The sequence below is a fragment of the Ascaphus truei genome, chromosome 15 (assembly GCF_040206685.1).
Source record: "Ascaphus truei isolate aAscTru1 chromosome 15, aAscTru1.hap1, whole genome shotgun sequence".
NCBI lineage: Eukaryota > Metazoa > Chordata > Amphibia > Anura > Ascaphidae > Ascaphus > Ascaphus truei.
Genome location: NC_134497.1, coordinates 48624286 through 48638507, shown reverse-complemented (window position 1 = coordinate 48638507; position 14222 = coordinate 48624286). Strand labels below are relative to the sequence as shown.

The following is a 14222-nucleotide window of genomic DNA, read 5'->3' as shown; positions in this document are numbered from 1 at the left end:
TAAATGCAGCAAGCTAACCAATGAGTAACATTGTTACTCGTCTGGAGCGATGATGTCACCAGCCTTCCAATCATTGAGTCACAGTAGCAACACATAACAAGCATATAATACAAAAAAACATAAAACATAAGACACATAATGAATGGTCCAATACTAGTTGTCATATTAATAAAAGAATATAGGTTTACTTTAAAGCTGCAGTTCAGTCAATATCCTGCATGTGTGTTTTTTTAAATAAATCAGTTCTGTAGTAAGAAAAAATACTTTTAGCATTTTCTGTTTTTAAAAAAACAACTTTGAAAGACCAATTTTCTTGTATTCTATTTTAACAGCCATTTGCTAAGGCACTGCCCCTTCATGTCCTGTCACAAGCTCTGGCACACCCCTTTCAGCACTGCTCTCCCTCTAGCACTTGTCAGTGCATAAATGCTCATTAATATTCATGAGCTTCCACTGCCAGTCAAGCTGATTATAAACAAATCCAAGCTTTTAATATGTCACCAAATTTTGACCTATCAATACATGGAAAACGAATTGACCTGCAGCTATACAGTTCTTTAGCTAATTAGAGATTGCACACATAAAACTATTGAAGTAAAAAAATAAATGTAAAAATAAAAATAAAAAAAAGACTGAACTGCAGCTTTAATAAATGGAGTTTAATTTACACCCTGCTGCTCCTCCATTTACGCTTTGTGGATCTGCAGCTATACTATTGTCTTGTCATTTGGTATTATTAATAAGCTTGCTCTGGGTATAGAGGTGAGACTGTGTTGCTAGTCAGAGATTTCATTATATGTCTCTTGCATACTCTTGACCCTTCACTGTCTCATTTTCACGAAGGCATTTGTTTTTGTGCAGTATGCAGTTATTTGCTTGTATCCCATTTTTATATGTTTTGATTGGCTGTAGCCCATTTAGCTGTGCCTGTACCTGGATTTGAGTGCCTTGCTATTTGGTTCAGCCATGCGATCCACTTTGGATGGTAGCCAGTTTAGCCATATTGTGGGCAGTTATTAGACATTTATCCTTATGCCATTATTCCATTAACCCACATTGACTCTGTCTATACCATCAGGTTTACACTGTGACAGAGATGATCCACTAAATGTTTTTTAGTGTTTTTATATTTGTTTGTCAGTTTTTTCCTCATCGATTTTGTTTATTTAATAAAGAAACATTTCGTATCCACTTTTTAGAGTGCCCCATATTGGAGTTCTTGTGGGTCTTGTCTTGTGAGACCTACTACAGGCATACCCCGCATTAACGTACGCAATGGGACCGGAGCATGTATGTAAAGCGAAAATGTACTTAAAGTGAAGCACTTCCTTTTCCCACTTATCGATGCATGTACTGTACTGCAATCATTATGACTGATGTAAATAACGCATTTGTAACAGGCTCTATAGTCTCCCCGCTTGTGCACAGCTTCAGTACAGGTAGGGAGCCGGTATTGCTGTTCAGGACGTGATGACAGGCGCATGCGTGAGCTGCCGTTTGCCTATTGGGCGATATGTACTTACTCGCGAGTGTACTTAAAGTGAGTGTACTTAAAGCGGGGTATGCCTGTACTTTCTCTCATGTTTATAATGTTCATTCTCACTCCAGGGAGCACCGCCTAGTATTCTGCGGGTATATACTGTGGTTACCATTATAGTTTGGTAGTAGTGCTTTTTCAGACCCCTTGTTATAGCATGTAGAATGTGCCAGGTTTTGGGTTAGCTGGTATCAGGTCCAGAATTTGTTCTCTTGTGTGGGTCAGGAGTGTTGTAATGATCCTGTTGAGTTCTCTCATGTATTTTTTTGTTGGGTCCTCCTGCAGTTTGGTGTAATACTTTGCATCAGAGAGTTGTTTGTGTGCTTCCCGCAGGTAGTCTGTGATGTTCATTATGACCACTGCTCCTGCCTTGTCCGCAGGTTTGGTTGTTATGTTGTGGTTGCTTTTAGCGATTCCATGGCTCTCCTCTCAATCAGTGTCCAATTATACATTTGTTTCCTTACTTTGTCCAGGATGGTGAATTTGGCTCTGTGTCTAAAGCTTTTGATGTACCGGTCCAGTTTGGGATTGCGCCCAGTTTGTGGGATCCAGTTGGATTTTTGTTTCTCCCTGCTCATGTGCAGTGGCTCTCCTTCTGCAGGGTTGGTGCACTCTTGGTCGTGTCTATCATGGAAGAACTCCTTTAGGATCAGTCTTCTGAATAACACTTCCAGGTCACGGCACAGCTCAATCTTGTCCATGGGCTTGGTAGGGAAGAATATGACACCCTTTGATAATAACGAGGACTCTGCTCGATTTGGTGTATAGTCTGAGATGTTAACAATGCAGTCCTGCTGTTGGTGATTGTCCCTGTTTGTATTGTTTGTGGTTGTTGTGCTGGCTGCTGCAGAGTATCTCATTCTCAGCCTCAGTCTTGTTTGGAGTCCTCCGTGTGTCTGTGTGTATGTCTAGTGTGCCCAGGATGCTGTCAATTGTCGCCTTTGTCTTTCTCCTGTTGCCATTACAGATGCTAATGAGATGGTTCCTTAATCTTTCAGAGGTCCTAGTGCACAGTTATTAGGAGAATTTTGTGTTGTTTGTGTTCGCAAATGGGATATATTTACACAAAAAGGCAGACACCGCAATCAACACTATAAAATGAATAACATCTATAGCCAAATAAGTACCTGTAAAAAATACCCAGGTGTGGCCGTGCTATGGGAAATAATATTAATCACACAAAGAAAACAGAACCCCAAAAAATCACTCAGATATTAATAATGATAAAGCAAACATAACATAAATAATAAAACATAAATAATAAACAAACATAAATAATAACAAATACATTATTTTCTCCTTCCCATTCTACATTCGTAAAGGTGTGGGGAGGGGGTGAGGGGGGGGGGTGTCACGGTGCCCAGGGCTGCCAATAATCCTGGAGTATGGGAATGGTAGGGCATAGTCTGGCAGAACCCTTATTGTATCTCAGGACTATTGGCAGCCTTTCTGCAGTGACGGAGTGTGGGGGAGTTGCAATAACACTTCAGTAGGACTGAGATATAACATTGTGAGGCACAGGGATGCACAGCTGATCATTGCTCTGACTTTGATAGACACAGTATGACTTTTATGCAACTGAACTTAGATCCCTTAGACCAGGGTGACCAACTCCAGTCCTCAATGGTCACCAACAGACCAGGTATTAGGGATATCCCTGCTTCGGCACAGGTGGCTCAATCAGTGGCTGAAGCAGGGATATCCTGAAAGCCTGATCGTTTGGTGGCCTTTAAGGACTGAAGTTGACCTCTCCCTGCCTTAGACATCAGGTTGACAGCAGAAGCCAGGCTTTTAACAGCCAGGAAGCTAGGATGCTGAACCTGTAACCTCACGGAGACACTCTCCAGTGACTGCAAAGAGAAGTGAGTTGCTTCAGCATTCTGTCAGACCGCCCTCATCCTCGGTAGTCAAAAGGATGCACAGTTGAACTCTGCTCAGGTAAAATTCTCATCGGAACTCGCTGGATATGGCTATTATTCCTCCAAGACACTCAAATCTGTCTCAGTGTCTCTCTTGCTGAAATCCCTCACCTGGCTTCCTATCAAATCCCGTATCACACACTCAATTGTCCTCCTCACTTTTAAAGCTTTACACTCTTCTGCCCCTCCTTACATCTCAGCCCTAATTTCTCGCTATGCACCATCCCAACTCTTGTATTCTGCTCAAGGATGTCTTCTGTCTAATCCTTTTGTATCTAAAGCCCTCTCCCACCTTAAACCTTTCTCACTCACTGCCCCACACCTCTGGACTGCCCTTCCCCTCAATATTCGACTGGCCCGCTCTCTCTCTACCTTTAAGACCCATCTTAAAACACACCTCTTTAACAAAGCATATGGGTAGCTCAGTGGCTGATACTATATATCTCATACATTGACTTTGGCCCCTTGAAGACACACTTACCAGAACACCTTCCCACCGTTTCTATACGTTCTTCCTACTTACTACTTAGACTGTAAGCTCTTCGGGGCAGGGACTCCTTTTCCTAATGTTACTTTTATGTCTGAAGCGCTTATTCCCACTATGTGTTATATTATTATGTCCCATGTATTACTGCTGGGAAGCGCTATGTACATAGATGGCACCATATAAATAACCGCTAGGCACACAGGGCCACAGACAGATTTCCCGGGGCCGAGGAGTTGTTATGACCACCCCCCCAGCCTGTGCGGTGGTCTTGCGAACCCCTCGATTTCACACCTTGTGAGCCCCCTCTATTTCCCCCTTCTTCCCATGTATTTCTCTCCCCTCCGCCTCACTCCCTCTCTTCCTCACTCACCCCCTCTCTCCTCTCACTCTCCCCGTTCTATCAATTACCCCACTCTCATTCTATCCCCCCATCTCACTCATTCCCTCCCCCATTGCCTCCCATGTATTTCTCTCCCGTCCGTCTCACTCTTAGGCTGAGTCCCCAGTGGCCACGGCTGCGCGCATGTCATCGCACGCGCCGCACACAAAGTACAGCCAGTCGGCGTGTGTGGTCACATGCACAAAGTGCAATGCGCATCCGCCTTTACCAAAAGACAAGCTGGGGCTACGTCACGGCAGCGGTTCAGCCAATTAGTGCGAACCAGCCACATGATGTCATGGCCATGCCCCCACAATGCCCTCCCCCCGTCGAATCTCCTGCTCTTCACTGGAAGCGCAGACGCAGACCACAGGTCGCAGCTGAAACTGGTGCACACGCTGCCAGGCATTGGACCCGTAGCAAACAAAAAAACACAGGCTTACGATTCCCAAACACAACCAGTGCGGTACCAGTGGGCGATAATGAATGTGTGCTGTAGGGTTAAAGCAAATCAATATTTATTTAGCTCGCCGACTACCCAAGTATTAAAGAGCATTAGGTGCTGCCATTAGCCGGGTTAGCTGTAGAGATGGACGATATTTTGGGGTGGATTTGGATCCGCAGTGGATCGGCCGGTTCCTTTGATCTGCGGATTTCAACGGATCCATCTCAAAAAGGGCGATTTGTGTTTTGCGGATTTGTAATTTTTATTGCCAATACGCTCCGCGGATTCCGCAGCCCGGGGATGGATTTGTAGAATTCCGCAATCCATTGGCGCATTCTTAAGATCCGTCCACGGGTTGTATTCAATGTCGGTTTTTGATGAACCCGCGTGGATTGAAACTGACCAAATCCACTTGCGGATTCTGCACAGCAAAACTGATTTTTTGGAAGGAGAGGGGGGGGGGGGGGGCAGTGGTTGGGATGGGGGGCGTTATGCGAGAAAATCCGGGAAACGGATTTGGCCGGATTTGTCAATCTCTAGTCAGCAGTTATATTTGGCACTGAGCTCTAATCAACATTTATACTTATACAATATGTAACCGGTCCGACTTCCCGGACTAGGAACAGGTGCTAAGGGTTGTCCGCTTCTCAGGACTTCACCAACCAAAACTGAAGAGGTCCCCAGCTCGCCCGAGGACAGAGGCAGAGAGTACTACTGAAGGCGTATTTCCTATATAGCGCTTACAATATACACAATGCTGTACATAGAAATTAGAGGCACAGTGAGTCTATGCCCCAAAGAGCATACAATCTCATTTTTGCTCAGAAAAATAAAGGCCATATTTAGTAAGCAGTGCTATGCAACCAGACTCCTTTCAGCGCGGCTTGGCCCTCTATGGCTCATTCAAGTGAACGAATAGTAACAGTTCTTCTGGTACTCAAGGCGCTATGTGGTAACACTGCTTAGTGAATATGGCCCTGTATGGGCCATTCACCTGAATGGAGCCGTAAACTATCCTCCAGCATGGAAGGCATCTTCCATATCCAGAAACCCGGCATATGGATAAGGTAGGACAATAAGTGATGATTTGGTCAGCGAAGAGGCTTCACAGGATATTGTAATACTCCATAGATAACCCAGGTGATTTAGAAGGCGCTAAAACACGGTATAGTGAATACAAGCAATGATATGTAAGGTGTAAAAAGAAATTCTCAACCTTCACAGGGAAATTTGTACGAATTCCCTCATAGGCAATGGTAGATATCCAAAATGTGAAGGGAGCGATAATCAGGAACACCCCAAAAAAGAAAACACAATAATAGTGTAATAAAATCACACAGTGATTGGCTTTTTAAAATCTTGGCTCGTATGAATCTTTAACTTACAAGAAGTAAGTGAAGAGTCAGCGTTTAATAGGATAATGGAGAATCAGCGTTGATCAGGAAAGCAGGATTGGAACATATTCAGGTATGCTCTTGTTCAGAGTTGTAGTCATGTAAAAAATATCAAAGGGAGACCATAGTATGGACCAATTGGCACAGGTTTATAAGGTAAAAAACGTAAGAAATGTACTCACAATATGTACATCAAGTGTAGACACATAAAGGTATCTTTTGAGGCGGGGTGAGAGTCTGGTCTTTCAGTGTGAAACCTCCTCGAGGAGGCAAGATACGAGCCAAGATTTTAAAAAGCCAATCACTGTGTGATTTTATTACACTATTATTGTGTTTTCTTTTTTGGGGTGTTCCTGATTATCGCTCCCTTCACATTTTGGATAAATACTCCATAGATAGCCATTATTTGTCTTTGATAAAGAACATACCAAATCAGATCACTAAAGGTCATCCTTGTAGCTCCTTGTGCTTATCTTTAGAAGGCAAACTGGGCCCCTCCCTCGCTTATCTTAAGGAATCCTGGTGTAGGACGTCCTTACACTGCACAGATACAGAGTAACCCTTTCTTGCAGTATCTTGTGGAGTAAGGCTAAGACCCCGCTGGCGCAGAGCGCGCTCATGCTTGGAAAGCGCTCCAAGCATGAGCGCCAGGTGTCCTGCTTGTACGCGCGTACGGGGGAGGGGGGAGCATTGCGGGTAGTTGAGCGTGCGGGTAAGTATAGATTTTTTGTTTGCCGATTCGCGGCTGAGCGTGTGTGCATGAGCGCCACGCGCACCGCGTGAGCGGGGACTTACATATATCTATATATGGAATTCCCCGCCGCAGGCGTCACCCGCTCAGCCCGATCAGCGCTTGCGGGGACTTAGCCTAAGTCATATACATGCTCCAAAATAACTTGCCCAAGTTTAGAAGGGCTGAAGGAGCGGCTCAGTGAGTGAAGGCTCAGTGAGTGAAGGCTCAGTGCGTGAAGGCTCAGTGAGTGAAGGCTCAGTGAGTGAAGGCTCAGTGAGTGAAGGCTCAGTGCGTGAAGGCTCAGTGCGTGAAGGCTCAGTGAGTGAAGGCTCAGTGAGTGAAGGCTCAGTGCGTGAAGGCTCAGTGCGTGAAGGCTCAGTGAGTGAAGGCTCAGTGAGTGAAGGCTCAGTGAGTGAAGGCTCAGTGAGTGAAGGCTCAGTGCGTGAAGGCTCAGTGAGTGAAGGCTCAGTGCGTGAAGGCTCAGTGCGTGAAGGCTCAGTGAGTGAAGGCTCAGTGAGTGAAGGCTCAGTGAGTGAAGGCTCAGTGAGTGAAGGCTCAGTGCGTGAAGGTTCAGTGAGTGAAGAGTGAAGGCTCAGTGAGTGAAGGCTCAGTGCGTGAAGGCTCAGTGAGTGAAGGCTCAGTGAGTGAAGGCTCAGTGCATGAAGGCTCAGTGCGTGAAGGCTCAGTGAGTGAAGGCTCAGTGCATGAAGGCTCAGTGAGTGAAGGCTCAGTGCGTGAAGGCTCAGTGAGTGAAGGCTCAGTGAGTGAAGGCTCAGTGCGTGAAGGCTCAGTGAGTGAAGGCTCAGTTCTTGAAGGCTCAGTGCGTTAAGGCTCAGTGAGTTAAGGCTCAGTGAGTGAAGGCTCAGTTCTTGAAGGCTCAGTGCGTGAAGGCTCAGTGCGTGAAGTCTCAGTGCGTGAAGGCTCAGTGAGTGAAGGCTCAGTGAGTGAAGGCTCAGTGCATGAAGGCTCAGTGAGTGAAGGCTCAGTTCTTGAAGGCTCAGTGCATGAAGGCTCAGTGAGTGAAGGCTCAGTGCATGAAGGCTCAGTGCGTGAAGGCTCAGTGCGTGAAGGCTCAGTGCGTGAAGGCTCAGTGCGTGAAGGCTCAGTGGGTGAAGGCTCAGTGAGTGAAGGCTCAGTGCGTGAAGGCTCAGTGCTTGAAGGCTCAGTGCATGAAGGCTCAGTGAGTGAAGGCTCAGTGCGTGAAGGCTCAGTGTGTGAAATCTCAGTGCGTGAAGGCTCAGTGAGTGAAGGCTCAGTGCGTGAAGGCTCAGTGTGTGAAGGCTCAGTGCATGAAGGCTCAGTGCGTGAAGGCTCAGTGCGTGAAGGCTCAGTGCTTGAAGGCTCAGTGCGTGAAGGCTCAGTGCGTGAAGGCTCAGTAAGTGAAGTCTCAGTGAGTGAAGGCTCAGTAAGTAAAGGCTCAGTAAGTGAAGGCTCAGTGAGTGAAGGCTCAGTGAGTGAAGGCTCAGTGAGTGAAGGCTCAGAAAGTGAAGGCTCAGTAAGTAAAGGCTCAGTAAGTGGAGGCTCAGTAAGTGAAAGCTCAGTGCGTGAAGGCTCAGTGCGTGAAGGCTCAGTGCGTGGAGGCTCAGTAAGTGAAAGCTCAGTGCGTGGAGGCTCAGTAAGTGAAAGCTCAGTGCGTGAAGGCTCGGTGAGTGAAGTCTCAGTGCGTGAAGGCTCAGTGCGTGAAGGCTCAGTGAGTGAAGGCTCAGTGAGTGAAGAGTGAAGGCTCAGTGTGTGAAGGCTCAGTGAGTGAAGGCTCAGTGAGTGAAGGCTCAGTGTGTGAAATCTCAGTGCGTGAAGGCTCAGTGAGTGAAGGCTCAATGAGTGAAGTCTCAGTGCGTGAAGGCTCAGTGCGTGAAGTCTCAGTGAGTGAAGTCTCAGTGCGTGAAGGCTCAGTGAGTGAAGGCTCGGTGAGTGAAGGCTCGGTGAGTGAAGTCTCAGTGCGTGAAGGCTCAGTGAGTGAAGTCTCAGTGTGTGAAGGCTCAGTGCGTGAAGGCTCAGTGCGTGAAGGCTCAGTGCGTGAAGGCTCAGTGAGTGAAGGCTCGGTGAGTGAAGTCTCAGTGCGTGAAGTCTCAGTGCGTGAAGGCTCAGTGCATGAAGGCTCAGTGCATGAAGGCTCAGTGCGTGAAGGCTCAGTGCGTGAAGGCTCAGTGCATGGAGGCTCAGTGAGTGAAGTCTCAGTGAGTGAAGGCTCAGTGCATGAAGGCTCAGTGCGTGAAGGCTCAGTGAGTGAAGGCTCGGTGAGTGAAGTCTCAGTGCGTGAAGGCTCAGTGAGTGAAGGCTCAGTGAGTGAAGGCTCGGTGAGTGAAGTCTCAGTGCGTGAAGGCTCAGTGAGTGAAGTCTCAGTGTGTGAAGGCTCAGTGTGTGAAGTCTCAGTGCGTGAAGGCTCAGTGAGTGAAGTCTCAGTGCGTGAAGGCTCAGTGCGTGAAGGCTCAGTGAGTGAAGGCTCAGTGAGTGAAGGCTCAGTGAGTGAAGTCTCAGTGCGTGAAAGCCCAGTGAGTGAAGTCTCAGTGAGTGAAGTCTCAGTGAGTGAAGGCTCAGTGTGTGAAGGCTCAGTGTGTGAAGGCTCAGTGTGTGGAGGCTCAGTAAGTGAAAGCTCAGTGCATGGAGGCTCAGTGCGTGGAGGCTCAGTGCGTGGAGGCTCAGTGCGTGGAGGCTCAGTAAGTGAAAGCTCAGTGCGTGAAGGCTCTGTGCGTGGAGGACCAGTGCGTGGAGGCTCAGTGCATGAAGGCTCAGTGCGTGAAGGCTCAGTGCGTAGAGGCTCAGTGCGTGAAGGCTCAGTGCGTGGAGGCTCAGTAAGTGAAAGCTCTGACTAATAACAGCACCGCTGAGTTTGAAGCAGGAGAACCTGGTTCAATTCCTGGTGTCGGCTCCCTGTGACCTTGGGCAAGTCACTTTATCTCCCTGTGCCTCAGGCACCAACAACATAGATTGTAAGCTCCTCTGAGCATGGACGGTGTCTGTAACAATCCTATGTGCTGCGTATCGTGCGCTATACTGTAATTGTGACGCGCTGTGTGTCCCATTGGGAGAAAAGCACTACTGTACAGTATATGAAATAAAGTTATTTTTACTACGAGATCGGACATTGGGATTATGAATCAGAAGGTTTCAAAGGCAGTGACATTACCTCTATGCTGCTCTTTCAGCCAAAGAAAAGACACAGCAGTGGAGACTGTGAATCGCCCCGTTATAATCTCCTCCTAACAACACAGGCGGAGTCACGCGGCAAATCAGTGATCAGGGGTTCTTAACCTTTTGTACCTTAATCACCCCTAAGGGGCCAACAAGGCCCCCAATCACCCCATGCCAAAAATTATATATACCGTAAACTGTATGCCATACCGGTACTCCCGCTGGACTGAAACGTTTAGTATAGGGCCCTCTCCTTTTAGTAAGTACGTGTAACGAACTGAGACGGAAAATAATGGGTGAATCTGTATCGACCACGCATTTATATGGCCGGAGATAAAGAAGATTTCACACGATGCATCAGCCACGTGTTATTTTAACAGAATAAAAGGAATAAAATGTTACATATACAGCCCAGCACCTTCTCAATCACCCCCTGAACCCGCTTCCCGCTTCAATCACCCCCTGAGGGTGGAATCCCCCCCCCCCCCCCCCCCCCCCGGTATAGATGAACAGGAACCAGCAAACTTGAGTTCACTAAATATAAAATTGATTTATTGAAATGGGTCGACACATTTGTTTCAAGCATCGGTCTGCTCTGTTAACCTCTTCGGTCCCAGAAGATTACCCTCTTCCATTTAGTTTGTGCTGTGATTGCGAACGTTCCCCCCTGGGAATCTAGCGAAGACATACAGTACAGAGTGCATTATAAGGGTCCCCCAGGAGGTTGAGGGCTAAACCTGTCCCCCATAATGGAAATACAGTTTTTTTTTACATGTTTGGCACATCTTTACATGTTGCCCGCAGTGAGCGTGTATATTTTGATTATTTTTAAAATAGCCGCAATTGTCACTCAAATATGGCACGTGAGAATGTGTGAATGAAAAAATGAGTAAGGGGGGGGGGGGGAGAGAAGGATGACAGAGGTTTAATAGGCTTATGATGCATATACAGGGTTACTCTTTACTAGAGACGGGCACATTTTTTTTATTTGAGGATATGGATCCGTGGTTAGATTTGTAACCGTCCGACAATGGGTAGTGGAATCCGTGGATCGGAGTCTTATAAATCCAGCCGGATTGTATCCAGTGGAGGGTTTGGATTCATCCGTATGGATTGAAAGTGGAACAATCCGTCTGCGGATTTTACCCCAAGGAACGGATTTGGAATGGAAAGCTCTGGAAATTCCGGCAGACGGAGTTCGACAGTTCCGCCCATCTCTACTCTTTACATTTAAATGATCCAATATTTTGTACCCATACTCTGTTATCATATGCAACTATATAGTAAATATGGCTGTATATGGGAATCCAACATAGCCGGCACAACAGTTTTTTTACTTAAATTTATTAAATATAAATGCAGTTGTATTGTATTGTATGTCTTTATTTATATAGCGCCATTAATGTACATAGCGCTTCACAGTAGTAATACATGTGGTAATCAAATAAATAACAGATAATATAAATAACAGATCATGGGCATAAGTGCTTTAGACATAAAAGTAACATTAAGGAAGAGGAGTCCCTGCCCCGAGGAGCTTACAGTCTAATTGGTAGGTAGGGAGAACGTACAGAGACAGTAGGAGGGAGTTCTGGTAAGTGCGTCTGCAGGGGGCCAAGCTTTATGTATCATGTGTTCAGAATATCTACAGTGCTATTCATATGCTTCTTTAAGCAAGTGTGTCTTAAGGTGAGTCTTAAAGGTGGATAGAGAGGGTGCTAGTCGGGTACTAAGGGGAAGGGCATTCCACAGGTGTGGGGCAGAAAGTGAGAAAGGTTTAAGGCGGGAGAGAGCTTTAGATACAAAGGGGGTAGAAAGAAGACATCCTTGAGAAGAACGCAATAGTCTGGATGGTGCATAACGAGAAATTAGGGCTGAGATGTAAGGAGGGGCAGAAGAGTGTACAATCCCCCTGAAGTCAAAATATTTTCTTGTTATGTAAAAATAAGTCTATTTCAATTTTTTCCTGGTTCAAATGTCATCTGGTAATTAGTGTTCTTTCCCCTTCAGCTCTTTAAACAAGTTATGCTATCGTTATTACCCACACAAAACATCAAAGAGAGAGACTTTGGATGAACCATTTGCCTGCATATCGAACATCTTACAGTGTTAACACAAGAGATTAATAAAGATTGTATAAACGCACCAAAGCATTTAGTTACTACGGAGATAATAAAAGTTACAAATAACTTGGAAAACAGATGTCATTTCGTTTGATTTATATAAGAAGGGTGTAAATCGCTAACATTTACCCTTGATAACATGCCAGTGCCATGACTGCACCTTGGCGGGACTGTCCACGTAATGGGTGGAAAATATAAATTAATTCTTGTTCTGTATATATAGTGTCATTTTTCTTGATTTAACATTACTTTATATATTGGCCCCACAGAGGGTACTGATGCTCATGGAAGTATTGAGCTGATAATTTTTTGTATTCAGTATCAACAGCTTACCCACTACTCCATACATTTACCTACTGTAGCTCAAGCTAAGTACAGCTTGGTGTAAGAGATGTGTGCAGAGGTACATATAATGGAGACCGATTTGGGTGGAATTATATCTTGGCTTTATTGAGCCTGTTCTTTTATACAGGCAAAAAAAAAAAAACAACAACAAAATAACAAACCCCTATCCCTTTGTAAGGACTAACTTACTTCCCCAGACCCTATCTGTAGGACTGGAGGGATAGTCCCATTACCAGCCTATCACCCCAAAGTCTAAGGAAGTACCTTAAGCAGGTGGCTCTCCATGTCAGTCTCTGGCAGGTTCCTGGGTCCTCTGTGTCCAGGAAATATAGGTCTCTGGGTGTCTGGGAGTCTTGATCTCAGCACAGCCTTTTTGCTCAAGACAGTGTCTGTGTGCAGGCTTCTCTGCTCTCCTTCTGTCAGCCCAAATGGGAGCTAAGGAATCTCTCTCATGTGTCTCACATGAGGATTTTTACAGAGCTCTCATTAGTCCAAGTGGAGACTAGTTAATTGAGTGGCTGCAATTAACTCTCTATCTTCTGGATTCTCAGAGTTCGGAGGCTGCTTTATTTAAACAGGGATATGTCCCTGTTATACTTGGTAATCTGAAATATGGAAGCAGTCTGCAGCTGGTACAGTATCTCCAATGACATCTATATGAACAACTTTCTTTTATCACAACTGTAATTTTTTTTTTTACTAAGATAAAGCAGAGCCATCAATTTACCTGCTGTGGGTTTGGTCTGGAATAGCATGGGTTAAACATGGAGAAGAACCAGTGATGAGTCAGTTTCAAGAGGAGGTCCAGCTCACCTTATTCCATTTTCTTCAACAAATCCTATGATCAAACTTTAGTGTCTGTCTTCTTGCCAAGCTGGCAAAGTTTAGGAGCAGAGGTACAGCTCTCTCCCGACACACGTCCCACCTAGACAACCCCTCCTTCAGTATTTCCTTCTGCCTCCTTCACTCTTCACTTTATAGGGTTGCAACAAGGCTGTACTTTGCACTCTGCTCTCGTCACTCTATACCTCTTCTCTTGGTGAAATCTTTTACTTTATTTTGTCCAGTCTCTCTCTGCAATCGCCACCTAAATGTTCCACCATTACATGAATCTTAACATGTCCAAAACTGAACTACTAATCTTTCCTCCTTCCACTGTCACCCCTACACCCAAACTCTCTCTCGCTGTAAATAATGCCACCATCATCAACACCCCAAGCCCGATGCCTAGGGATAATCTTTCACTCTGCCCTCTCATTCATTCCTTTCATTCAATCCCCCAACTCCTGCCATCTCCACCTCCAAATTGTAGTTAAAATAAGCCCTATTCTCACTCATGACACAACTGAAAATCAACTCACTCCTTTCGTCATTCTGTAACAGGGAAGCAACCCTATCTCAATGAGGCTGCAATAGAAAGCTTCAGTGGTCTGAGAAACCAGCAGGGAGCTGGTTAATTGAAGTTAAACAACTAGTTATCAGACAGGTTTAAAAACTTCTGCTGAAACTGCACTTGGAGAGTCTTGAGCACACAGGAGGACTGTGTGTTGACAACAAGACACCAGCGGACCAAATCTCTATGCCTGAACACAGAGGACGCAGGACCCTGCCAGAGGCTGGACCCTCAAGCAGACAACTATCCAGCCCCTGGAGACTGACATGATAGGCCAGCTGCATTGAAGTAACCTTTGAGACTTTGGGATGATAGGCTGGTAAGGGGCTTTTCCT

General features: G+C 45.8%; 1 protein-coding gene across 5 annotated transcripts in view; it reads right to left on the bottom strand.

Annotated features, from left to right (window-relative positions):
• Positions 1-14222, bottom strand: part of LOC142466928 (CMP-N-acetylneuraminate-beta-galactosamide-alpha-2,3-sialyltransferase 2-like) — a 129558-nt gene that overhangs the window by 90633 nt on the left and 24703 nt on the right. The window contains exon 1 of one of the 5 annotated variants that reach the window (XM_075572571.1): positions 13308-13398. The exons of the other annotated variants lie outside the window; for them this stretch is intronic. The gene's annotated coding sequence lies outside the window, so the exon portion shown is untranslated. Of the gene's footprint in view, positions 1-13307; positions 13399-14222 lie in introns of those variants that run through there. 5 annotated transcript variants of the gene reach the window in all.